The sequence below is a fragment of the Cnephaeus nilssonii genome, assembly GCF_951640355.1.
Source record: "Cnephaeus nilssonii genome assembly, chromosome: 18".
NCBI lineage: Eukaryota > Metazoa > Chordata > Mammalia > Chiroptera > Vespertilionidae > Cnephaeus > Cnephaeus nilssonii.
The window spans coordinates 48322047-48349607 of NC_137089.1; the positions used below are offsets into that span (position 1 = coordinate 48322047).

The 27561-nt window shown below is 40.6% G+C and overlaps 1 protein-coding gene and 1 pseudogene across 7 annotated transcripts in view; both read right to left on the minus strand.

Moving 5' to 3' along the window:
- Nucleotides 1–27561, minus strand: part of SPIDR (scaffold protein involved in DNA repair) — a 324477-nt gene that overhangs the window by 263932 nt on the left and 32984 nt on the right. The window lies entirely within an intron of this gene.
- Nucleotides 20451–25752, minus strand: LOC307114079 (hsp90 co-chaperone Cdc37-like 1; annotated as a pseudogene). The gene is made up of 2 exons: nt 25719–25752; nt 20451–22075 (listed from the first exon to the last, which is right to left on the minus strand). The product of its transcript is annotated as a hsp90 co-chaperone Cdc37-like 1 (transcript).

The following is a 27561-nucleotide window of genomic DNA, read 5'->3' on the forward strand; positions in this document are numbered from 1 at the left end:
AATCCATCCCCCAATACGTTTCAAGTCTCTATATATTAAATGGCTAACTTCTAAAGCTTGCTTATTTCCATGTCCACAAAATATATTCTAGTTCAAGAAGACACATAATCGGTCAGTTCTCTGGCATTACATGACATAACCCAAGCTATCATTTTCAGTTTAATGCAGCTTTCATAATAAGGCCTAAGAACCTCTGAAAGAAGTTGTTTCTATCACTTTCATCTAATGACATTAGAAACTCAATAGGAATTTAAGATCCCACCTGCTTATCTGCCTTTTTAATTTTTTTTATCATGCCCAGAATTCTTTCCCTAATGCTTACAAATATTCACAGAACAGGCCTTTTCCACCATTAAATAGGAAACCAAGTACTGCATATATGTTTGTAGTCAATAGTAGGCTTTGTATATACTTAACAGTGGTATAAACAAAAAGGAGAATATTAACAATTCTTCTCGGTGTATGGAAACCACTTTTCTCTTTATATTAAGACCCACAGCATGTTAACTTTTGCAAGACAATGTGAGGCACCAGGATCTGTTTTTTATTACTCAAATATTGTTTTAATGGTCACTATTTTACTCTTAACAATCTGCCCTCAGGAGTGGGATTTCCCTGGGAAAATCTTCATTTTGACTTTTCAACTCCTGACTCTGTTAACAACCACTAATATCCATCATCCTACAATTTCTAATTTGGCTTTTGAGTGACTGTGTTATGATCTGCATCTTCTTCCTTCCCTGCTTTTCTTCAGCTGCCTTTTTTTCACCAACCAGCACTTCATAAATCCCTACCTTCATTCATTGAACAAATACTTGCTGAATACCAAGTACTCTGTTGATGATGCCACTACAACACGAAGTAAGAATTCACGCTACTTATGGTAAGCGAATAATCTGTTACAACACAGTACGCTAAGTGCTATGAAAAGATACTCTACTGTACCCTTCAACTGCTAGCTGTTCACAAACTTCGTATTAGTTTTCTATTGCTGTGTAACAAATACCACAAACTCAGTGGCTAATAGCCACACTCATTTAATAGCTCATAGTTCCATAGGCTGGAAGGCTTGCACATTTTAACTGAGTCCTGCTCAGGGTATCACAAAGCTGAAATCAAGGTATTCGCTGAGCTTAGTTCTCTAGAGGCTCTGGAGAAAACTCCAATTCTAAGCTCATTCTTCTCGCTGGCAGAACTCAGCTCCTGAGGTTTAATGACAGAGGTCTCCATTTCCTTGCTGTCTATTGGACAGGATCTGCTGTGAGCTCCAGCATGCCACGATTTGCCTTGCTCTGTGACCCCTTCCAACTTTAAACCAGCAACAGCACATAAATACCTCTCCTGTTCCAACTCTGACTTCCCAGGCTCTGAACTCCAGACATAGATTTGAAGGGCTTATGGGATTAGGTCAGGCCTATTGAGAGTCAACTCTGCTGAAAGTGCACTGTGCTATGTAACAAAACCTAATCATAGGAATAAACTCCATCTGTGGCAGTTTCAGGTATTACGCAGGTACAACAGGGAGTACGGATGTTGGGGGTCAATTTAGAATTCTATCTACCACAACTGATACAGAAAACACAAAAACTTGGCATCAAAATGATACCTGTAATTTAACCTAGTTATGAATAACTGGAAAGGAGCAAAGGGAAAGTCAATAGTATAGGCATGCCTTTGTGCAGCTCTGCCAGGAAGCTGCATTTTAACATTCCCCAGAAAGCCCCCAGACAGGGAGAGAAGAAACCCATGCCCAGTAAGGTCTGGGTGAAATAGGGAAGCTTCCTGCCAGTCAATCACATCTGGAAACAGGTCATGGCCAGAATAGGCGTGGCCACTGCAAAGGCGCGAAATTTGAGATATTTAATCTCCTAAACAAAGGCATTCTCACTCTAGGCTCTCTCTTGTTTGCTTGGGCTTGACTCCTGGCTTGCAGAACTCTCACGCTCCTGCTTTCACCCACATGACCCACAGCCATGTGGACCCCACACACAATGCTAAACCAGACCCAGTTGCACATCTTCCAGGACTGGATTAAGTAAAATGTGACTTTGCAAACGTGGAGATGTAATTCCACACAAATAAAAATCACTCATCCTCCCATGCAAGTCTCAGAAAATTCTTTTTCTCCAGATATAAGGACCCCACTCCCACTAGCAACGAAGAAAGACCATCCACACATTTCTCTGATAACAAAAATAATACTTGGCATCAAGAAAGAATTTTATGGCATTAATTACAAATAGGGCACTTGGGTTTTCTCTATGTAGGAATTTTATTTTTCAATCCTGACATTGCAATAACCAAAAAATTTTAGACTACTCTCAAATCTATGCCTCCCGCCCTTTTATCCTTAATCTACTCATTTACAAGTGACTAAGACACATTTAGATTGGAATAGCTCACTCAACCTCACATGATACAACTGAACTAATGACACTCACCTTCAGAGGTATCCCTTTCTCGGATCACCAGGTAGTCAGTACTCCAGAATCTCAGCCTTAGCATGATTATTTTATTTTTACCTCTATGATCTCTTTGACATCAAACTGAAATATCAATAAATCTTAACTCACCCTCCTCTTCATTCTCCAGCATACTTTGTGTCTGGAACAGGATCATTAGAAACAGCTGGTGTCCTCACCTGACCTCCCTGCCACTTTCTTCTTTCTGTCCATGCGCACACTAGCCCCGTCCTACACATGCCTACCAATAAACACCAACACTGCACTTGGTGTTCTCCACGCGGGAACCACAGCAGCCCCTTATTCTAGTCACTGATATCAGAACTCCTCACCCCAGCACTCAAGACCAACACTCAGCTGTTCACTGGGCCCCACACTCATACTTCAAACCCCATCATTTGATTCCACACTGAGGCAGGATAGTAAGAAGTTAGGAACATTCCCTGACAGATGGAATGGAGAAACTGAGACAGAAAGTGGATTCAAACTGGCCCCATCCAGTACCCTGACACACCCCTCCCTCTCCCTTACACAACCACTCCCTGAAGCATTAAGCCCTCAGGACAATAGAGTTTTTGATCAGCATAATCTTAGGAACAAAGTCTCAGGTTTTATGACCACAGAGACAGTCTCCCTCAAACCAGAGATAATATCTCGACTTAGTTATTTCAGCTGCAAGCCCAGAAAAGCAGCAAAACCAGATGAAGCCACCCCATGGCTGATATCAGGACCAAATGCAAAGACTAATGACCCCCTACCCTAGCATCAACCAATGAGCAGAGACCATAACTCTGAAAGACTACATCTGGAAAGCTGATGAATATTCTATTAAGATCCTCCCAAGAGCTCTTTAGAAAACAGATTAAAAAAAACCCTTAAGGCAAAGGACCCAGTGGACCAGCTCTCTTTCCAGAGCACACCCGCCCCCGTCCCTGCCTTCTTTCCTTAGGAGAATGTCCTTTGCTTGCTTTCTCTTAAGCTCCAAGGGCCCTTCTTCTGCCTCTGTAACTTGTTTCCTTAGTCCAGTGATGGCGAACCTACGACACGCGTGTCAGCACTGACACGCGAAGCCATTTCTGATGACACGTGGCCGCTGAGGCGGCCGCATGCCGAGGATGAAACATTTGCTGCTCCTGAGGATGAAACATTTGCGAAATAATGTTTTTTCCTCAAAGTGACACACTAACCGAGTTATGCTCAGTTTTTTGACGAAGTTTGACACACCGAGCTCAAAAGGTTGCCCATCACTGCCTTAGTCCATGCAGTCCAGTTGGCTCACTTCTTTAGCCTTTGTGGCTTTTTTTTTTCCCCCAAAAGGCTAGATAAACTTCTTCCTGGATCTGAATTCTTTCTCAGCCAAATACAAGAGCCGAGGTCTAACACTGCCACTAACACGGCCACACTATCAGCTACTTAGGCACCTCACCTGTCCAGTCCCAACCTCCGGCCTCTGCTGAGCTGCTCTGTCACACACACCCTAGCCTTGAATGGTCAAGCTCCACAAAGGTTTTTCTGTTCACTCTCATCCCACAATCTGTACCAATACCACCTAATGTTATCCTTATCTTGCTCTGGCTCCTATCATTTTAATAAGTGCATTGCAACTGTTCACAGTATTAAGAACTTAATGTATGTGTGTTGTGTGTGTTTAAAGTGTAAATGGTATTCTTTTTCATACCCCTCAGCCTCTTTGCAGCGTACACAAGAAGCTACACAAATAGTTATTTTCCCCCCACAATCCAATCTACATGTCCAGCCTTAAACTTTCTCTCATTTTTATCATCTCTTCATTTCTCCTCGCCTAGAACAAAGTCTTTACAATACAGGCTAATAATACAGAAATGATGTAACAGAATAACTAACAGTCCAGAGTTGAATATAAGTCAATTTATTTAATGTTTAAATTAAATACTATTTAAGACTCTTAAAATGGAATTAAATAGAAAACAGATTCTAGGAAAATAAACTACTGCTTCTAGACAATGAGGAAACATAACAAAAGAAGCTTTACAGTAGGAAGAGGAATAGAACTTGGAAAATACGCCGTTTCATGTGCAAATGCTATGTGCTGAAGAAAGGCTTTGTTTCACAAGGAAAGGATGAGAAACAATTGAAAAGCCCACTGACAGCACAATGGCTAAATGGATGCAGGTATTGCCATGCTCTGGAACGTAGCACCATAGTGGTAAAAGCAGACTTCCAAGCCACCATGGAAATATTTGGACACACTCAACATACACTTGAGTGTAGACCTAGGTGTCAAATATACTGTCTAAAAGGGTTGGCGGAACAAATCTTCATGTACATTTACTTACTAGTAATCTCTGGAAGAATTTAACAACAGTGTTGCCTATTAGGGTAAGGGACTCAGGGTAAACGGGGACAAGAGTGAGGAGGCTTCCACCTTCTTGAATGGTGTGTGGGCCATGTGGACCTGGCATATGAAGAAGCCAGGCAGAGCTACCTCTGCAGGTGCAGGAATAGAGCAGATTTGTCCATGGCTTGTTATAAAGCTCAATACCCCAGAAGAAGCTTGGAGCTTCCAGAAATATGCATTTATATTAATGACGTGACCTGATCCAGGCTCTCTGGCAGAAAAAACAAGTTATGTTGGTTATCTGCCCCAAACTTCATGGACTCTTTCTTCTGGCAACAGCATAGACACATACCAGGGGAATAAGCCGCAGACCTGCTGTAAGAGCAGATGAGGAGGTGTGCAGGAGGTCTGCCTAGCTGGCACCTGTACATAGGACGGTGCCCACCCCAAAGTAAAGACTGTCCAATCCTGCCACTTGGGACAACATGAATGGAGCACATTATGCTACGTGTTTTAGGTCAGACAGAGAAAGACAAATACTAAACAGAGAGTAAAATGGTGGGTACCAGGAATGGGGGAGCGAGGGGTGGGATGGAGAGGGCAGGACATATGTTGTTTAAGGACACAAGCTAACAACACGTAGTAAGTTCTAGAGATCAAATGCACAGTATAGTGAATATAAACAATAATGTATTATAACCATCACACTTGCAAAGAGATTAGAACTAATGATTCCTACCACTAAGAAAAAATAACTATATAATGTGAGAGAGGTGTTAATTTTCATTACAATGGCAATCATATTACAATATACAAATTATCAAATTAACATTTTGCACAACTTAAATTTATACAGTGTTACATGTCAAATATATCTATATATATAAAAAACCCAGTTGCTATGATGCCCACTGTGGCCAGCGAACTGGCCTGATCAGGGGGTGGGGCTGGCTGGCCAACCTCCAGTAGCCCCTCCCCTCAGCCAGCCCCACTCCCGATGGGCCCCCACCACCCTGATTGGCCTGTAGCACCTCCCCCTGGCCAGCGCCAGCCCTAATCACCCCCCGCCCCAATAGAGGGCAGGGCCGGCTAGCCAACCACCCATAGCCCCTCCCCCAGGCTGCTGGCACCCCGTCGGAACCCTCCACTCCATTCAGGGGCAGGGCCGGCTGGCACACTGCCCACAGCCCCTCCCCATGGCCTGCCCTGCCTCCAATCGGCACCCCAACCCCAATAGGGGGTGGGGCCAGCCAGCCAACCTCTTGCAGCCCCTCCCCCTGGCTGCCCTGCCCCTGATCACACCCGCACCCCAATAGGGGGTGGGGCTGGCTGGCCAAACTCCTGCAGCTCCTCCCTCCACCCGGCCCCACCCCAGATCAGCCCCCACACCCTGATCAGGGGCACAGTCGGCTAGCCAACCTCCCATGGCCCCTCCGCCAGGCTGCTGGCCCCCAGTCAGCACTCCCCACCCCATTTGGGGGCAGGGCCCACCGGCCAATTGCCCATAGCCCTCCCGGCAGCTGGCCCAGCCCTGATTGGGCCCCAATCGGGGCAGGCTGGCTGGCCAACCTCCCACCATCTCCTCCTCCCGACAGACCTAGCCCTGATTTGCCCCAATTGGGGCCAGGCCGGCCAGACCCCACCTGTGCAAGAATTCGTGCACTGGGCCTCTGGTATATTATATAAAGACTAGAAGCCCGGTGCACGAAATTCGTGCACGGCGGGGGGTTGTCCCTCAGCCCAGCCTGTACCCTCTCCAATCTGGGACTCCTGGAGGGATGTCCGACTGCCCGTTTAGGCCCGATCCCGTTCGACTGCCCGTTTAGGCCCGATCCCAACAGGATTGGGCCTAAACGGGCAGTCGGACATCCCTCTCACAATCCAGGACTGCTGGCTCCCAACTGCTTGCCAGCCTGCCTTCCTGATTGCGCCTAACCGCTTCTGCCTGCCAGCCTGATCACCCCCTAACCACTCTGCTGCCAGCCTGGTTGATGCTTAACTGCTCCCCTGCCAGCCTGTTTGCCCCCAGCTTCTCTCCTCTGCTGGCCTGGTCACCCCTAACTGCCCTCCCCTGCAGGGTTGATCACCTCCAACTGCCCTCCCTTGCAGGCCGGGTGCCTCCTAACTGCCCTCTCCTGCTGGCCATCTTGTGTCCACATGAGGGCAGGATCTTTTACCACATGGGGGCAGCTATATTGTGTGTTGCAGTGATGATCAATCTGCATAGTACTCTTTTATTAGATAGGATAGAGGCCTGGTGCACGGGTGGGGGCCAGCTGGTTTGCCCTGAAGGGTGTCCCGGATCAGGGTGGGGTTCCCTTGGGGCGTGGGGCGGCCTGAGCGAGGGGCCTGTGGTGGTTTGCAGGCCGGCCATGCCCCCTGGCGACCCAAGCGGAGGCCCTGGTATCTGGAATTTATTTTCCTTCTACAATTGAAACTTTGTAGCCTGGAGCGGAGCCAAGCCTGCTGCTCCCTCCGGGGCGGCAGCCATTTTCTGTGGCAGTTAATTCACCTTCTACAATTGAAACTTTGTAGCCTTAAGCGGGTGGGCCCGGCCAGGGTGTGCGGAAAGCTTTGCTTCCCCTGTTGCCGCCGGCAACCCTGGCCTGCTCTCTCAAGCTCCATTCTGCCGCCATTTGTGTCAATTTGTTTACCTTCTATAATTGAAACTTTGTAGCTTGAGTGGAGGCTTAGGCCTGCAACAGCTATGGAAAGCTTGGCTTGCTCTGTTACCTGGGAAACCTTGCTCTCTGTGGCTATAGCCATCTTGGATTGGGGTTAATTTGCATACTTGCCCTGATTGGCTGGTGGGCGTGGCTTATGTAGCGGAGTGATGGTTAATTTGCATATTACCATTTTATTAGAGAGGATTATCCATCTGCTACTTGCCTATGTGCATATAGGAAAAGCCTGGACTCTCATTTAAAATTCTATAATATTTATAGATAAAAGAGAAATTCTGATCACAAACACTGAGAAACAAACTTTTATTAAAGATGAAGCTGATTTTTAAAAAGTTTTTTTATTATAAGGCCTTCTTATCAGAAATACCACTGAAAAGACCTCCAGGGAAACATGGCATTTTAAAAATTCAAATCATAGTCTGTAAGACTTGCTACAACTGAAAAATAATCAAATGAACATTGGATATTTTCCAAATGAGAAGATGTTAACTAGATTTATTGTAGTGACTATTTCATGACATATACAAATATTGAATAATTATGCGGTACACCTGAAATTAATATAATATGTCAAGTATACCTCAATGTAGAAAGAGATAAAAACAAACAGAAAAATCATAACACTGCTTGGAACAACAGCCAGGGTTCTTTTTCTCTTTGATAGCTTTGGATGCTGATTAGGCAAACACAATAGCAAAGGCTTTTGAAGTGAACTTCAGCTGGGAGCTCAAGCGCGAGTCTGGGTCAAAGATGCTGAGGCCCAGACATAACACCTGGCTCACAGCATCCTTGGCTTGATGGCCAGGAGGGTAAAAGCCATGCAAGAGCTTGAAAGAGGCTGGAGTCACTTTCAAGTCCACACAGGATTAAATGTGATCACTTACTAGTATAGGCCAAATGCACAATACACTCTCATCAATAACCCAATGTTTTATCTTATAATTAACTGAAGAATAATACTTTTATAGGAGCAATAACTGAGCACAGAGAGCTTATTCCCCCTTCTCCATGTTCTCTTTTGAAACAATGATCCAAGTGTATTGAGAACAAATTCTTCACTTCAGATGAATGCATTAGACTTTACAGGCACATCAGCCATCTTCCTTTATGTCCCCAAAATAGCTTGCAGAACTTTGTTGGAAGAGAGTGATTTTCCTTTAACTCACTAGAGGGAGAAAGCGGGATGGGAGGGTGAGGGAGAGGGAGGGGGAGGAGGAGGAAATAAGAAACTGGGGGGGGGGGGGGAGGGAGAGGGGAGAGAATGACCACCTAGATCGCAAGTTGGCAGGATGCTGCCAAGCTCTCTTGACTAAACAGGAGCTCTGTGACCCCTACACTGAAATGCAGCACAGAGCATGTTTCTGCTCTTCTGAAAGTGGTTGTGTTTTTAAAGTATCATTTCAATAACATAAATGTCTATTATGCTTCCAAACATGAGCACGGAAAGTAGCTTCTTCCTTCAGAGTTCACTACCAGAGGCTGGAGTAGTGGACGTGAAAAGAAGGGAAACCAAGAAATTGAAGAATCTGAAATATTCTTCTACCTAAATAAATTAAACAACAACAACAACAACTATAATTTGTATGCCTCTGAGTCCCTTCAGAGATACTTTTGCCACATGAATTAGCCACACCCCTCACAATCTCACTGCTTTGTCAGATCACTTGACAGAAGGGGATGTGTAGGCTGACAACCCAAAGGTGGAACAGGGTTTTGTTAAGAGCTTTGATCTAGTATATGAGTGATCCTGGCCAGAAAAAGAGAACACAGATAAAAATGGTGGAAAGGGCCTAATTCTCCCTGTACTGTTTTATTTTTCAGGCTGTACAGATTTATGGGTGCACATTAATTTTTCTTTACATTTTTGTTACCTAATTTATTTCACTTAAAAAAAGAGATAAACACACAAAGTATATTCTAGAAATAGTAGGAATCTGATATGACTGGCATGTAAAGACGTGTGGTCCAAGAGCAATGGGAGAAAATGCTTACGAGGGGGTAAGCCCCGGCACTGTGCGGAGTGAGACGTGCTCCAGGCCGCCTTGCAGACCACAGGGCCCAGAGAAGACCCAGCAATCAGACTCCCATGGTAACAGCATTTCAAATGGGTGGTTTTGACTGCACAGCAAGATCACCCTGGGTCTTTAAAAATGATGCAAGTGATTGTCAGCACCCTACAAGACAGGCAGGCCAGCTCACTTCACAGCCTCTCAGGCACAGCCCTACAGGCTTCTACCACACCAACCTCATGGGAGTGTGCACCACTACCTGCCCTGCTGTGTGAACACACATGCACACACACTCACCCTGCACTGCCCCACAGCACTCAACTTCCGCATCTATTGGGCTTAGTATCTATGCTCACACTGCTACACCAGCCAATATGCTCGTCGGTTCACTCTGGCTACTCCCAAGACCCAGACCTCAGATTGTTGAGAAGACTGGGAGGCATGTAGCGCCTGTGTCTAGGCAACTGCACCAAAGGGCGGTCTAGGAGCAGCTGTGTCCCTGATGACTGAGGATTCCTGTGCTCTCTGACCATGTTAAGGCAATTAAATAAAACTGGCCTCAGGCTAGTGTTCCTGCCCTTACCTGAGTGCATGGGCTCTGAGGTCCTGATCAGCCACTAACATGCTAGCTCCAAGGCCACTCTCCTACAGACATTCCTGCTCCTCAGCATGGCTCTCTATCTCGGTAACTCTCACATCACAGAATCATCTGCAGAGCTTATTAAAACAAGGATGGCTTGGCCCCGCCTCCAGATTTTGATTTGGAGGTCTGTGGTAGGCCCAAGAACTTGCCTTTCTAACAAGTTCCCAGGAAGTGCTACTATTGCTGATTGGTCCCTTCTCCAAGGGACCTCCCTTGGAGACTCACTGCTCTGTGTAGCACTCACATCTGAATATTAGGCTTTGATTCCTGTCTGCCTAACACAGACTTATCCAGTCCAAACTTACAACCTCTCCTGGGATAACAGACGCCCCAACTGAGGACAGGGACTGTAAGCAGGCCTGAGCAGGCCCATCCTGGGATCCACGGTATGCTTGTCAGATCCAAAAACCAGGATCAAGGTACACTCATCTTGTTTCCTCCTTACTAATAGATGGATGGAAGGCACTCACTACACAATGAGCTCAAGTATTAATAAAATGATTTACTGACATGATAAATTCATACAGTGCTTTACCATTTACAAAAAATCTTCATCTTCACGTTGTCATACTTGAACTTTACAACAAACTGTAATAGGTACTACTATCTCCATTTTAGGAATGAAAAAACTGAAGTCAGAGAACTTAAGAACCTACTCGACGTCATAGTACTAGTACTTTGGGTACCTCCTTTTATGTAATTAATCCATTTATCAGTTATATATTTTTTGTTTTGTCAGTATCACTTATCGCTTATTTTTATATATTTTTCTTTTTATTTTTTTCTTATCACTTATTTTTAATATTAAAAAGCATGATAGCATTTAAGCAAATATGTGAATAATGTGAATGATCACTATAAACACTAAATCGATGTTGGTTGAATCAGAGTCTTATCCTATCATGAATGCAAACAGCACCAAAGCTACTGTTTGCAATTCCAAGAACAATTCTGATACCTAAAAGCACAGGATACTGCGTGGCAACCAGTGGACAAGTTTTTGTTTTTATTTTTGGCCCCAGAGAGATTCTTATCCCTAAAAGATAGGGACTTTTCCTTTTATTACAATCACAATACAATGACCACAGCTAAATATTTGTTTATTGACTTTTAGAGAGAGAGTGGAAGAGAGAGGAGATGAAGAGGAAGAGTGAATAATATAAAATAGAAATGTACTACAAATTTGTAAAAGTAAAAGGGTCTGAGACTTCTATGACTCATTCTCATCACATATGTCTATGAAATCCCAGTCACACTATAGTGTCTTAAAATGAAAATAAATTATATAAAAATGTTAACTCTAATTACCTCCAGCTAAACAGAAAATGTATTGCGACTGACTTAACAATGCAGAGAAAATTCAGTAAGATATGTGGGTATGAGTGTGGGTGTATATGTAGCCTATATTTTAACTTCTTAAATGTAAGTATCTGTGGGTAGGACTAAAACACATAAAAAGAAACATGTTCTATGAAAACAAAACCTTTAGAATTTTTCCACGGAAGTAAATATTAAGGGTCAGATAGTGCTCTTGAACTGAGAAACAAATTCTTGTTAAACAATCTAAGCCAATGAATGCCATTCCATGTTTAGCAACAACTACGAAAAGATGTGAACTTATTTAATCATTTTTCTATTCATAAGATTAGTATGAGGTAGGTATAGGGAGATCTTAGCCTCAAATCTTAATTATAAATTTAGAAAATCTATGTTAGGTCCTGTCTGCTGCCACATATGAAAATAACACAAACTCAGGAGTATACACTGTAAACCTATCACTTTTGACATACAGTTACTTGGGGGGTTGAATAGATTCTCAATATTTTATTTAAAATTAAAAGAAATAAAATGGTCTACCAAAGTCCAATTTACTGTTAGTGGATTTCATAATGATGGCAACTCTTAACAGGTTAGAGAACAAAGACTGTCAGAATAAAATATGTGTAAGCCTCTGGTATTTTAATAACTAAACACTCATAAATCCCCTGAAACTACAGTTAAATATATCTATCTAGATAGATACGTGTGTGTGTGTGTGTTCAAACCTCAGTTCTAGAATGTCTCCCATCTTGAACAATTCAGTTCTCAACCACGCTGTTCACAGAAAGCATGTCTTGGTTGTCGAACAAAACTTCAGTTCTTGACCTGACCATGCTTTCATGCTGACACCTATCTGACAGTTCAGCATCTCTCAGGTGACAAGGAGAGAATGCTCGAGTATGAGTTGGTTTACGATAAACCTCATGTTGTTAACATCTCAGGAAATCGTGCTGTGAGTATTTTCCTTTTTTTGCTTCTGTTGCTGCTATTTATTTATTTTACCCCACTCCCCGTGACTTTGCACCCACTCTCTCGCTACACCCACACCCCAGAGGGACTCCCAGGACCCACACCCACCCTGTGCAAGGCCCTCCTGTCCCTTTGGCAGGGCCTGCTGGCCCCACCCCTCCTCTGTCAGAGGGGCTGGATGTGGCAGCAGGGTCGGTGCCCCACGAGGAGGTCTATTGCTCCTCATTATTAAATACGTACAGTAAGTTACCATGGGCCCTAAGAAGGTTAGCGAAAGGAAAAAGAAAGTTGTGAGAACAACGTAGGGGTCTGGAATGAATTAATTCAATTTACATAATTTCTAATGGGAAAAAATGATTCCATTTTCAAACAAATTGCCTCTTGAACAGCCTTCTAGAACAAAGTAAGTTCCACTGTATGTGTGTATGTATATGCATAGACACACACACACATATATGTATTATTTTTTATTGATTTCAGAGAGGGAGAGTTAGAAACATCAATGATGAGAGAGAATCATTGATTGGCTGCCTCCTGACCACCCCCTACTGAGGATCCAGCCCGAATCCCAGGCATGTGCCCTGACCGGGAATCCAACTGTGACTTCCTGGTTCATAGGCCTATGCTCAACCTCTAAGCCACACTGGCCAGGCTATATTTTTAAATTTTATTAAGTTTACTGAGTTACACGGGTTAACGTTATATAGGTTTCAAGTGTACAATTCTATAATATGTCATCTGTGTATTGCATTGTGTGTTCACCACCCAAAGTCAAATCTCCTTTCATCACCTTATATTTGACCCCTTTTGCCCTTTACTACCTCCCCACTCCTCTTTTCCTCCAGTAACAACCACCATAGTCTTGTCTGTATTTATTAGTTTTTGTTTATTCGTCTTATTTGGGTTTGTTGCTTTCCGTTTTATATCCCACATGAGTGAAATATATGGTTCTTGTCTTTTTCTGTCGGACTTATTTCACTTAGCATGATATTTTCAAGATCTATGCATGTTGTCACAAACAGCAGTATTTCATCTTTTCTTATAGCTGAGTAGTATTCGATGTATAAATGTCATCTTTATCCAATCATGTACCAAAGGACACTTCAATTGCTCCATGTCCTGGACACCGTGAATAAAAGCATTTGCATATTTAATACTCTGTAATATAATTTACTGACCTGCATGCAGCTTTAAAACACTACATGATCAAAACAGAAGAGATTGCTTTTCCTTTTTTTCTCCTCAATTTTTTCTCCTCCACATTTTTTTCAGAACTCCAAATTCTAGACTTTGAATTTCTTTCTTATAAGTAAAAAAAAAAACTAAAGCAAATATTTATGAAAATTAGTTTGAGATTCATTCAGCTTTCCTTCATACACGTTTCAGCTCAATAAAAAGAACCAGAATTGTATGGTAAGGAAAATAAATGCGATCTTGTTCCATCATACCATTTTTTTTTTTAAAAAGCAACCCATATCCAAAGCAAAATAAGGAAGTAAAAATAAGATAAATAAAAGAGGTTTGACTTAAGTAAATTTCCTCCTTCCCTTGGCCTTCCTACACCTCTCCACTCGGTCCTTTTTTCAGGCAGATATCCTATGGCCTAATGGGATATCTTGAAAAACTACAAGATATACACTGAGCAGATCAGAGTGCTAACAGACTCTCCCAGAGGCAAGATAAACACATCAAGTTCTAACAGGTAGCTAGGGAGTGGGTGTTAAGAAGTAGAAATATGGGGAAATCATTTTCTCTCCCTCAGATCCAAATACCAAAATGCTCCAGGCCCAGAAATATGGATGGAAGAATCTAAGAAAAGATGAAGAAGAAGCAAGCTAGCATAGAAAATTTAATGTGTTTCTTTATAAGCCTTGTTAATAAATTAACACTCTTTCCCCTATTCCTTAATTTCCTACTTATTCAAGAATCAAAACTTCTTGCATATGAGTACTCAAACTGACAAGCAGAATACAAGAAAAGTCTTCTTCTCTTATTAATTAACTCAAAGATTCCATTCGATGGCTCATCTATCCTTTACCAGCAGAATAATGCTAGGCAGGTTTTCAATTTGAGAAACAGACAAGTTACCCACAGGCCACAAAAAGACAGTAATACCCATTTCAACAGGGTCACTGTGGAAACTGAAAGAGAAAATATATTCTGCAGCACCCCTACATACTAGGTAGGAACCCACAAAATAGCAGCTGTCATTACTGTACTAAAAACTGAAGTTTAGCATCCAAACTTTTCTAGGGCTTTATGTATATAAATGTAGGTTTACTGTGAATTGTTCAAGATGGGAGTAAACCCAAAAAAATAACCCCCCAAAAAAAGGTTATTTCTTGGGGGTTTAGTTTAGTTGTTACTGTTGTTCACATGGAAAATAATGCGATAATTAATAACCTGTATTGGTCTTACTTTAGGTATCATATGCAACCCCTCCCTCCCTCTGCCCACTACAAATGTGTTGTCTGTTCAATAATGTTTTTCATTAAAATATTTTCTGAAAATATAAATTATACAGATTATAACCATATATTCAACCCATGGGACACATTAGCTTTGTTAATGAGCAGTCTATTTAAAATTTCACTATCATATAAAATCCTGATAATAGGTTTCCAAATGACCAATCCATGTGATCATGAATGCTTATTACATACTAATTTCCTAGAACAGAAACTTTCTCCACTTGATTTTTCTCAGTGGAAATGTTTGATTATATCATGATCTGTATTTTGTTAAGTGTTCTCAACCACTTCCGTGAAAGCTTCAGTCCAGATGGACACTCTTGAGGAAGCTGTCACTGAAGGTAAGCTCCCACAACAGCAATTTTGATCCCTTAACTTTGTCCTGTCACCCACATTATAGGTGTCAAACTGTCTGATAAAAGTTGAGAAATTTAAGGAAATAAACATAGAATCCAAAATATAATATCACCAGTTCTATTTTCATGACAATTGAATGTTCAGTTATATTTGATTATGCTTTCACCATACATAAAGGTATTTAATTCATGAGTAGATGAGTTTTTGCCACCAGTCTTTTAAAAAAAAATCCCTGCCACTATCCATCTGCATGTGTTGTCTCTACTTTACTCATTCATTCATTCACTCGCACATTCATAATAATGCTGGCCCTTAAGAAATTTGCAGTTTCATTGGGAGAAAGGCAAATAAGGCAATGATTACTGGGAGAGCTGACAAAGAGTACTATGGAAGCAGAGAGTGCTATGGTGACATAACACCCAAAATCCAACTTTCAACTAACAATTAAAATATGCCTCTTGAGGAAGAAGAAAAGCAGAAGTATGCTCCTTCCAGCATTTAACATTCTAAGGTTTTCTGAGAAATTCATGCATATTCAATCTATATTTAAAAAATATAATATTGTTTAGAGGTCCGTGGAAGTGCAATGAATGAGTATTTTTGCCAAAGGAAGATTTAAGGGGTTAAAAAAAAAAAGTTTCTTCCATGAAAGCTTCGTTTCAAGCCCAGGCAAAGTAAAACACACAGAAAAATGCCCCAAAGAAAGTTTACATTATAGCTTTTTTATATAAGCATCTATAAAAACATATGTTTGTGATTTATTTGTTTTATTTATTTTTTATGATATAAAACAGGTTCATAGACCTAAATGCTCCATCACCAGAAATCTGACCTGTGACTATTATCCATTTAATTGGTCAGGTTGTAAGTACTGCTGAGCAGCTAAGACCAAGCCATTCTGCCAGATTCTAGAAAGGCATAAATGAGTTAGAAATACAGTGATTAATCATGAAAAAGTAAACATTACCAGACATTAGCCTAAATCACATATTCCAACAGACACTAAGGCAAGCCTTCTTTAAAACCTTCATCATTAGCAACACAAACTTAATCATCTTGGTTACATACTGCACTGCATAGGGAAAAAAAGGTTATTTCTTGGGGGTTTAGTCATCTAGTTAGTTATAAGGTAAGATACCTTTGTTCACTCACACATATGCAAATTAAATATTTTTTAGAAAAAGCTGTTTATGTATAATATACAGGCAAAACTGGTGTGATCCTGAGCTTTCTGTGTACTTACTGCATTTTGAGTAAACAGAGTCAAGCATTTCTGTGATTGAGAAACAGAGATCGTAAAAAAGAAAAATGAGAATGAGAAAGAACCATTCATTCTAATGAAAAATGGAATGAATACAATATTTAAAGATAGATACAGGTATATGTAGGTCCACAGCCTTCTAACACTGTATTTTTCTTACTTTGAAGCCACATTTTCTAATTTTTAATTCACATACCTGACTGAGGAAAGAACTGAATATGTGTTTTCTTTAGCGGTACAGAGTACTATCTTAAATGAGAAAGCAGAGGCCATGTGGGGCCTACTCTACACTCATCCGGTATGGTTAGGAGAGCTGTGGGAATTCACCAATTCAAGAATGGAAAGTCAATTAACAGAAAGAAAGGTGCTATCAGTATTAAAGCACTGTTTGTATATGAAGCCTTAAAAGTATCAATAATCTTCTTTTAAAACAACTAATTCTCCAGACCCACCTAACACACAGACAAGAGGAGTATTCCCCACTCTGCTCAGAATCTACACTGAAACTTATCTGAATGAGCTTGACTCTGGTTGGCAGGAAGCCAGCAATCTTCGTCAACGAATGACTTAACAGAACACTGTGTTCTTGGCACAAGCACAAAAAAGGTGTTGAAATCTACACTAAAAAAAAATCTCAGCTTACATTTTAAATCCACTTTTAAATGTAATGATAAAAGATACTTAAATATGATAAGCGATTTTTAGTGTTTGGTATATTTATTTCAGATAATTTTCATTTATCCTTACTGCAAATGGAGTCCATTTGGGTCACTTTCAATACTTCCTGAACAATCACTGGAACCCTTCCCCAAATACAATGAACCCACATTCTGGCCATCCTTCTGTAACCCCCCCTCTAACAATATACTAGAAAAATTCCAAAACACCCTGAGCTGGCATTTTAGAGACAGCAAGTAAAGCCAGAAATAATGTACTGACTCACTTCCGTAGAAAGCCATGGAGGAAAACGGGGCAGAAAGAACAGGTAAGAGGTAGTAAATTTACATCACTGACCACACAGGTTATGTTAATTAATCTGCAGAGTAAAACGCAAATAAGGCAGGTAAGAGGGAATTTGGCCAAGAGTCTATACAATTTATTTCAGAGAAAACATTAGCCTTTTCCTTTCATTTTTGCCATCCTCCTTTTATGCTACTCCAAAATGCCATCCTTGGGATAACATTAGTTCATCCTCACCATTTGCTGAAACAGTTTTTCTCTTTAGCCTTACAGTACTCAGCCAAACACTTTTCCAGTTACTTAAGTCAGCACCTTTTCTTCAAACCCTTCCATAAAGTAGTATCATTTACCACATTCTGTATTCCAACTTGGGTTCCTCCAACAACCTGATGTATTTAAACGTGTACAGAGTAAAACTCACTCTCTGGGGAGTACAGTTCTGTATGCGGTGGCAAACGCACGAAGTTGTGTCTCCACTCCCTTACTCTAACACCGCACATTGCCCCTTCGTAGTTAATCCTGTAGCCCAACCATTGTCAACCACTGTTTCACCATTATGATAGAACCGTAACATACTTGGCTCTGTCTTCTTTCACTTAGTAAAAGGAACTTAAGATTTATCCACATTGTTGCATGGATAGTGTGTTTCTTTTTATTATGTACTGAGAGTATTTCATTGTGTGGATACATCCATTCAACAGCTGAAGGACATCTGGGTTAATTCCAGATTGGGGAGGCTATGAGCAAGGCTGCTATGAAATCTCAAGCTCAAGTTTTTATAAGAAAGTACATTTTCAGTTTACCTGGCTAAATACCTAGAATTGAGACTGCTGGATTGTACGGTTAAGTATATTCTTAACACTTGTGTGTATGTTTATTTTATTGAAATATATTTAACATATAACATTGTATAAATTTAAAATATACATGTTAATTTGCTATCCTATATAATAAAAGACACCGCCACAAGATGTTCACCACAAGATGGCTGGCAGGGGAGGGCAGTTGTGGGCAATCAGGCAGACAGGGGAGGGCAGTTGGGGGCGAAATCAGGCTGGCAGGGGAGGGCAGTTGGGGGCGACCAGGACGGCAGGGGAAGGCTGTTAGGGGCCATCAGGCTGGCAGGGGAGGGCAGTTAGGGGTGAGACCAGGCCTGCAGGGGAGGGCAGTTGGGGGCAATCCAGCTGATGGGGTGGGGGGGGCAGCTGGGGGCGATCAGGCTGGCAGAGGAGGGCAGTTGAGAGTGATCAGGCAGGCAGGGGAGCAGTTAGGCATCGATCAGGCTGGCAGGGGAGCAGTTAGGGGCAATTAGGCAGGCAGGCAGGCGAGCAGTTAGGAGTCAGCAGTCCTGGATTGTGAGAGGGATGTCCCCCAAGGGGTCCCAGATTGGAGAGGGTGCAGGCCGGGCTAAGGGACACATCCCCTTCTGTGCACGAATTTCGTGCACCAGGCCTCTAATATTTATATATTGTCATATAATTGTCACTATAGCAACAGCACTTCTATGTTTGGTTGTTTTAGCCAAAAAATAATTACCAGGACCAATGTTGAGAACCTTCTTCCCTATGTTTTCTTCAAGAAGTTTTATGGTTTTAGGTCTTTGATCCATCCTGAATTCATTTTTGTAATGGTATAAGATACGGGTCCAATTTCATACGGGTCCAATTTTGCATGTGGTTATCCACTTTTCCCAGCACCATTTGTGAAATAGACTACCCTTTTCCAAAAGGTGTTCTTGGCTCCATTGTTAAATATTAGTTGACTGTATGTGAGGGGATTTATTTCTGGGCTTTCTATTCTGTTTCATTGGTATCTGCCTATTTTTATGCTAACATAGCGTTTTAAGCACTATATAATCACTGTACAGTTTGAACTCATGAAGTGTGCCTCTGGCTTTGTTCTTCCATATTAGGAAGCTTTGACTATTTGAGATCTTTAGTGGTTAATCAAAATTTCAGGATTTTTCTATATCTGTGAATGCCAATACACATTTGATAGGGGTTATGTTGCATCCATAAATGGCTTGGGTAGTATTGACATTTTCACAATACTAATTTTTCTGATTCCTGAACTTGCGATGTCCTTCCATTTGTTTGCGCCTTTGTTGATTTCTTTGAACAAAGTCTTGTCATTTTTGTTGTACAGTTCTTTTATTCCGTTGACTCAATTTAGTCCTAGATCTTTTATTGTTTTTGATGCTATTTTAAATGAGATGGTTTTATTTCTTTTGAAGATGTTTTATTATTAGTGTGTAGAAATTCAACTGACTTCCGTATGTTGATTTTATGTCCCTTACTGAACCAACTTGACTGAATTTGTTGATCAGTAACAATTTTCTTAATTGAGTCTTTGTGATTTTCTATATATAAAATCCTATCATCTGCAAATAATGAGAATTTTACTTCTTCCTTTTCAATTTGGATACCTTTTATTTTCTTGCCTTGTCTAATTACTCTAGCTATGACTTCCAAATCACAATGTTGAATAACATTGATAAGAGTGGGCATTTTGTCTTTTTCCTAATCTTAGAAGAAAAGCTTTCCACTTTTCACCATTGATTATACAATATTAGCTGTGGGTTTGTTGTATATAGCCTTTATGATGTTGAAGTATGTTCCTTTTGAGGGTTTTCATCATGAAACAATATTGTATTTCGTGAGAAGTTTTTTTTTCATCTATTAAAATGATCATGTGATTTTTATCTTTCATTCTATTAGTGTAATGTATCACATTTACTCATTTGTGTATGTCAAACCATCCTTCCATCCCAAGGATAAATCCCACTTGCTCATGGTATATAATCCTTTTAATGTGTTCTTCTATTTGGTTTCTTGTTGAGAATTTTTGCATCTATGCTTATCAGAGACTGGTTTATAATTTCCTTTTCTTAAGGTGTCCTTATCTGGCATGGTATCAGGGTAATGCTGGTCTCATGAGTTTGGAAGTATTCCTTCCTCTACAATATCTACCAAGCGTTTAAGAAGGTTTGGCCCTAATTCTACCAAACACTAATTAATTAATATTTGGCTGAATTTACCAGTGAAGCCATCTGGCCCTGGGGTTTTGGGGATTGGTTAGTTTGTTATTATTGACAGAATCTTTTTACTTGTTATTAGTCTGTTCAGATTTTCTATTTCTTCCTGATTCAGTCTAGGTAGGCTGTGTGTTCCTAGGAATTTATTAATTTCTTCTAGGTTATCTTTTTTTGTTATGTAATAGTCCTGATTTGCCTGATACACGGATGAGTACTCCACTTCCTGTTTATTTCTACTTGCATGGAGTATCTTTTTCCATCCCTTTACTTTGAGCCCGTGTGTTTCTTTAGAGCTGAAATGCATCTTTTGTAGGCAGCAAGTATACTTAGTTGTGTGAGTGTTTTTAATCCATCCAGCTACTCTACTTCATCTAACTGGTAAATTTAATCTATTACATTTAGAGTAATTGCTGATATGTAAGGACTTACTACTGCTATCTTACTGTTTGCTTTCTGGTTTGTGTGTTTTTACAGTTTTGCTTTCTGTTCTTTTGTTTACATTTTTATCTTTAATCATTTTGTAGAGTAGGGTATGTACATATTCATATAAACAGAGATTGTAGCAGATGCCTAAATTCCATTTGTGTAGATTTTTATACTTGGATTCTAAAACTGAGAAGAATAAGAATAAATGCAAATTTAGAAGCAAAAAAAAAAAAGTCCAGTTTGACTTCTTGCAATGTCGAACAAAAAAACATAGCAGCATATAAAAAAATTTTACAAAATGTTTCAGCATTCTTTTCTCCTTTCCCATAAAAAAACAAACAAACAAAAATAAACTGTAGATTGGCAAGAAAATAGCCAATCTTATTCTTTATCTTATTATTGCTTTCTTGTAACAAAATAGCACTTGGACTCAGCAGTCTTAACCAAATTATACAGTGTCCATAATTTTGGGTTCACCATCATCTTTATGTAGTGCTGATTTTAAACTGAAGAGAGTGCATTGTTAAAATACTGTAGGTAATTTGGATTCTAATAAACCTATAGGCCCAACACCAAAATGGGGAACATGATTCTGTATTTCATAGGTGAAAACTTGGCATTTGAGAATAAAAATCTGACTCTTGACTTGAAAGCTTCAAGTGCATTTTTGAATGCTTCAAATAACCTTTTTGGCCTTTTGGAAAAATAAATAAAAACACCCTCTGGAATACATATTACAGTTTTTGGCCATTTCCATAATAAGCTGCATTACAATAGCTTGGTGAGCTATTTGTTCCACAAGGACCTCATTCTGTTAAGGTTCCAGATAAAAACACCATAAAATAAAATATTTAGCAGTTTCTACACATACAAGGTCTGAATGGTCAGACAAAAATCTTTATCATCCCATTGATTCAACATACCAAAATGTCTGATTTTTTGCTCATATTTCTGCATAAATGATTCTGATTTATCTTCATCTTATGTCTCTTTTCGTTTATCTTAAACGTTAAAAACCTTACTAATGACCTACGCATCCCACAGACACATTCCTCCTGTACCAGAACCTCTCCTTTGTGCCCTGTTCTGCAGCTGTCTCAGTTCTGAAAGGCTGCTTGTGCTTTGACATGTTCCTGATCCAGGAACTCAGAGCCATGTCGTGCTAAGGTACCACGTTACTGTTACTGCTGAGTTTTAATGAGATTCCATGTGCATGCCACAGAGCTCTTCACAAACTTCGTTTTTGGCAAGCCACTTCAAATCCATGGCTATCCACTGGGTGCGGCCACCAGCAGTTGTGGGCATCGGGGAGAAATGGGGAACGTGTCCAAGTCACTCTCCTCCTCAGCCTCACTCTCCCTTGGTCCAAAGGAGGCTCCAAGGTCCTGGCAGAGGTCTTGGCTGCTCAATAACTGGCTCTGCCAGGACCTACAACCCTCACTGCCCATGGGCTTGGCAGGAGTCACTTTCTAGTTGTTTGGTACTGCCATCCCCCCGCCTCCCCATTTCTGCCTACCTTTATAAACCGCTGTTTTTCCATGTTAGTATATTATCTCTCCCCCGCCATCCCCGCTTTTTTAAAATCTTCATTAATCTACTCTAGATTTTTGTTTTGTGGTTAGCATGAGGCTTACATAAAACATGTCATAGATAAGACATTTTATGCTAATCGCAACGTATCTTAATTCACCAATAGAGGGTCCAATCTTGTACTCCTCCCCTTTTATATTTTTGATATCACAATTTACCTCATTTTATGCTGTATTTGATAACAAATTACAGTGCCTATAGTTATTTTTAGCAATTCTACCGCTATCCTACGATAGAATTGGAGTTTTCTAAAGCTGTCTTTTTCACCTATATCAGGGGATTGTATACTTTAGTATGTGTTCATGTTGATGAGTGACTTTCTGATTCTGCTTGAAGAACTTACAGCATTCCTTGCAAGGCAAGTCTCAGTTTTAATTTGTTGGGGAAGGTCTTTATTTCTCTTGCATATTTAAAGGATAATGTATTCAGTAGTCAATTTTTATCTTTTAGCACTTTGTCATTCCACTCTCTCTGGGACTACGGGGTTTCTGCTGACATTATCAGTTAAAAGCCTAATAGGGATTCCTTTGTAGGTTCCATTCTTTTTTCACCCCCTTGCTGCCTTTAGTATTCCTCTTAATGTTTATTTTTGATAGTTTTATTGATATGTCTTGGAGAAGATCTTTTTTAAAAATATATTTTTTTATTGATTTTAGAGAGAGAGGAAGGCAGAGGGATAGAGAGATAGAAACATTGATGAGAGAGAAACATCAATCTACTGCCTTCTACACACCTCTTACTGGAGATCAAGCCTGTAACCCAGGCATGTGCCCTGACCGGGAATCAAACCAGTGACCTTTTGGTTCATGAGCTGACACTCAGTTCTACCAGCCAGGAGAGATCTTTTGGCATTGTGATAGTAGGTTTACCTTTTAATTTCTTGAACTTGAATGCCTAAGTCTTTTCCCCAGCTTGGGAAGTTTTCAGCTATTATTATTTCTTTAATTTCCTGCCCCTTCTCCTCTTCTTTTCCTTCTGGAACCCTGATTATTCAGATGGTTTCCCCTTTGAATGAGTCCCATAGTCATATAGGCTTCTTCACTCACTTTCATTCCCTTCTCTTTGTTCTGTGTTACTATCAAATTCTTGTTCTCTAACTCACTTATTCAGCCTTTCATCTGCTCTTCTCTCCTACAGATGCTTTCTATTGCATTCTTTATCTCATTCATGGACTTTCACCTCCAGAATTTCTACTTGGTTCATTTTTATGGTTTCTGTTATATGGAAAGTTCATTCTGTTCATATATGTTTTTCTTAACCTCACTGAACTGCCTTTCTGTGTTTTCTTGTCCCTCACTGAATTTCTTCAATACAGCTATTTTGAGTTCTTTATCAGCCAGACTGTAGTACTGTCTGTCTTTGGGCTCAGTTGGAGAATCATTGATATCTTTTGGTAATGGCTTATTTCCTTGATTTTTTTTTTTAAGTTCCTTGTATTTTTGTATTGCTGCTTTCACATCTGACGTATACTACTGGTTCAGATGGGGTTCAGCTCGTAGGTGTTGCTTCTCTGGGGTTTTCTAGGTTATCGTGGATCAGGGATTATCATATATTATTATGGATCATGCTCCACTCTTCTTGCTCCCTCTTGTGGCAGAAATCTGAACCTTTGTGTTTTCTCCTGCTCTGGTAGCTCACCATACTGGCTACAAGAAAACTTGTTTTCCAGAAGGCAGTCTGTAGCTCAAGTTTGCGGTTTCTTCCTTTCCCACAGATCCTGGTAAGTCAGCCACAGACTGTGTCTGTGTTTGGGGCGGGGGGGAAGGTTGGGAGCAATGCCACTTGGGGCATTGGGAGTGTCTGCGACTTGGAGGCGAGATCCTCATGCAGAGTCTTCACAGAACTGTGGACAGAATTCCCCTGAAGCAGACAGCAAGCACCACATTTCTTTAATGTACTTTGATATTCCAACGTGGTTCCTTCCCTTTCTTCTCCCTACCCCTAGTCATGAAGGTCACACCTCAGAAATCAGGGTGCTGATGTAGAGAAATGGATTTCTCCAGCCATACCAGGCACAACTGGGATAGCCAGGCACACACTGTTTCCCACTTCATGGGGGAGGTCACCACTGATGTTGCCAGAGAGCTTCCTCCATGCAGTGTCACTGGGAAGGGAAGAGTCCCTACTCTCCTCTGCATCCAAACTCGTCTCTACGCCACTCAGATGCTGTGCTGTAATGTTCCCTCAAACATGAAACTTCTACAGATTCTTTCTCACCAGTGAGTATCTGCCCAGGTCAGCACTCATTAGGTATTTTTCCCTAATAGGGCGATTGAGAGTGAGGCCTGTTCGTTGACTCCCTTGGATGGATCGGCAGTCGTTTGTTTATTTTCACATACACAGGTGTGCTAGAAAACTTCCAGGTTCCTTGTTTAGGGTGCTGGAAGCATTTTTATTCATGAATCAATATCTAGTTACTTGTTTTCAAAAGGCAAGAGAAAGAAGGACGACTTCTGCAGCTTTGGTGCTGACGCCAATCATCAGTACATCCTTAACTCTCTAAGAACTACCAACCTGTTTTCCAAAGTACCCGTTCCATTTTGCATTCCCAAAAGCAATGTATGTGCACTCCAGTTACTACTCATTTCTCAGCAGCATTCAATGTTGTCAAGTTTTTGTTGTTTTTCAGTCATTCTAATAGGTACGTCATAACAGGTATATTTTACAAATTGGAACACCACACATGTGAATCTAAATTCATACCCTCGCCGAGGCCGGTTTGGCTCAGTGGATAGAGCGTCTGTCTGCGGACTGGAAGGTCCCAGGTTCGATTCCGGTCGAGGGCATGTACATTGGTTGCGGGCACATCCCCTGGAGGGGGGTGTGCAGGAGGCAGCTGGTCGATGTCTCTCTCTCATCGATGTTTCTGGCTCTCTATCCCTCTCCCTTCCTCTCTGTGAAAAATCAATAAAATATATTTAATAAATAAATAAATAAATAAATAAATAAATAAATAAATAAATTCATACCCTCTCATGGAGAATCAGAAGTTTAGATAAGACTGTACTAACATTCCTATAAGGCAACAGCTGGTTAGAACTATTGCTACTTGAACATGAACATATTCTCTCCATTACATCCCAGCCCCTACCACTCCAAACTATCTTTTCCAGTGTGCTTCACATATTCAACTTACCTGCCTGAACTGTAGAGCCACCTGAGTTTGGTGTGCCACACCTAGCCCTATCTCCAAACACTTAAATCGGCATCCTCACATCCCTTCACAATTTTGCCCCCAGCCACCTGCATGCTGTCACTTCCTGTCTTCTCCACACTAGAGTCCTGTATTCTAGCTTACAATGATTCTTAAACATACCTCTTTCATCCTATCTCTTTCTTATTTTATGAAATATTATGCAGGCTTCAAAATCCAACTCAATTTCCTCTCTGAACTCACCTAATTTTCTTGCCATTTCTTTTAATACCTGGGACCTTAAAAGAACAAATATATGACACAAAAGTTGTTTATCAAATGTTACAATACTACTTTCAAATTTACACTTTCATTTAAGGAAGCTATCCTCAACCATATGACGTGGGACGTGGTTAACAGTAGTAAAAAAAAAAAAAAAAAAAGTAAGATACAGTCATTAATAATACAGTTGCAAGCTTTACATCTGTCCCCTTAAGAAACTAGAGCAGATTCACGTTACACTTTCTCAGTAGCAAAGTCAGGAATGAATTATTAGCTAGTATCAGAAATGCACATCACCCTGAGAGTATGACAAAATTATATTAAATGTCATCCTTCATATGTGGCAAATTGCCAGAAGCCAATTCCAGCATGTCAGCAGGGCTGAATCATCTGGAAATGGCTGAGGGCATTTCCCCAGACCTGAAAGAGATGCATGGATGATTGCTTGCTGCCAGACAGCTCAGGGCATCTTAATCTACATGTTATTGCCTCCTGCTGGCCAAACACCTGAGCAGCTGAAGGCATTTTCTCCCAAACCAGATAATCTGACAATGCATTCTGTGTACTAAACCTGGCCTTTGAGGTGTATATCTACCTTGCCTTAGGACAATTTGTGTTAATAAAAAGCAGGGGGGTCCCGAGACAAGGAGAACTTGATTTCTTCAGCCAAGCTCCTCTGGCCCCCCAAATGCCTTCCAAAATTAGGTTTCGTCTCTGGACTTTTATTTCATTTACACACAGCCCTCCTCCAGATTCCTGAACCCTTCTAGATGCTGGATCAAGACCCTGGCAGCAAATGATTAAAAAAATTTAGAACCACCAATCTCAGCCATCAAACCGTGAAATATTTAGATAAGTAACCCTTTTCTGCTCAGATTCTTCTTAGGAAATCTGTAAATTATCTTTGTTGTAATTTATTTACCTTTCTTCATACAAATTTTATTTTTTATGATGGAGATGATAATAGCAAAGTTACTGGATTGTTATTAAGAAAAAAACAAACAATATACATGAAATGACCCTACTAGAGTGTCTGTGATAGGTTAAATACACAAGAAATGTCCTACAAACATTTTCTTTTTCCTTTCATGTCAGTAATTCATTGATTCAGTCAATATCTGGTGAGTATTTACCACGTGCCAACCTCTGTGATAAGTATTGGAAATGATAAATCAAAGCTCACACTAAGAAAATGCAACTCTCAGAATACTTGAGTCAAAAACAGTAGAGATAAAAAGACAACCCTTATTTTCCTATTTGCCTCTTTGCTCCTTAAATTTTAATATCGTCATCAAATTTTTATACTGAAAACCAATGTAAAGTTACTCCATAGCCTCAAATACTAGTATTACATAATTTTTAAACTTGGGAGAAAAAAAGCTAAGACCAAACTAAACAATGAACAAAACAAGGCTATAATCTTCAAAATTTTTCCTAGGTAAAATATTAACATGGATAATATAGCATCCACTTAATTAGACATAATACAAATTTACTAGGATAACAGTTAAGACAGCTAGATAATGATCCTGGAGTGTGTATATCTTACCAATTTCCAATCCAATGGAACCTTAGATAAAAATGAGAAATGTTATTTTACAAGTTACCTATGTATTCTGAAAGATCTGCTCATAAATGTGACC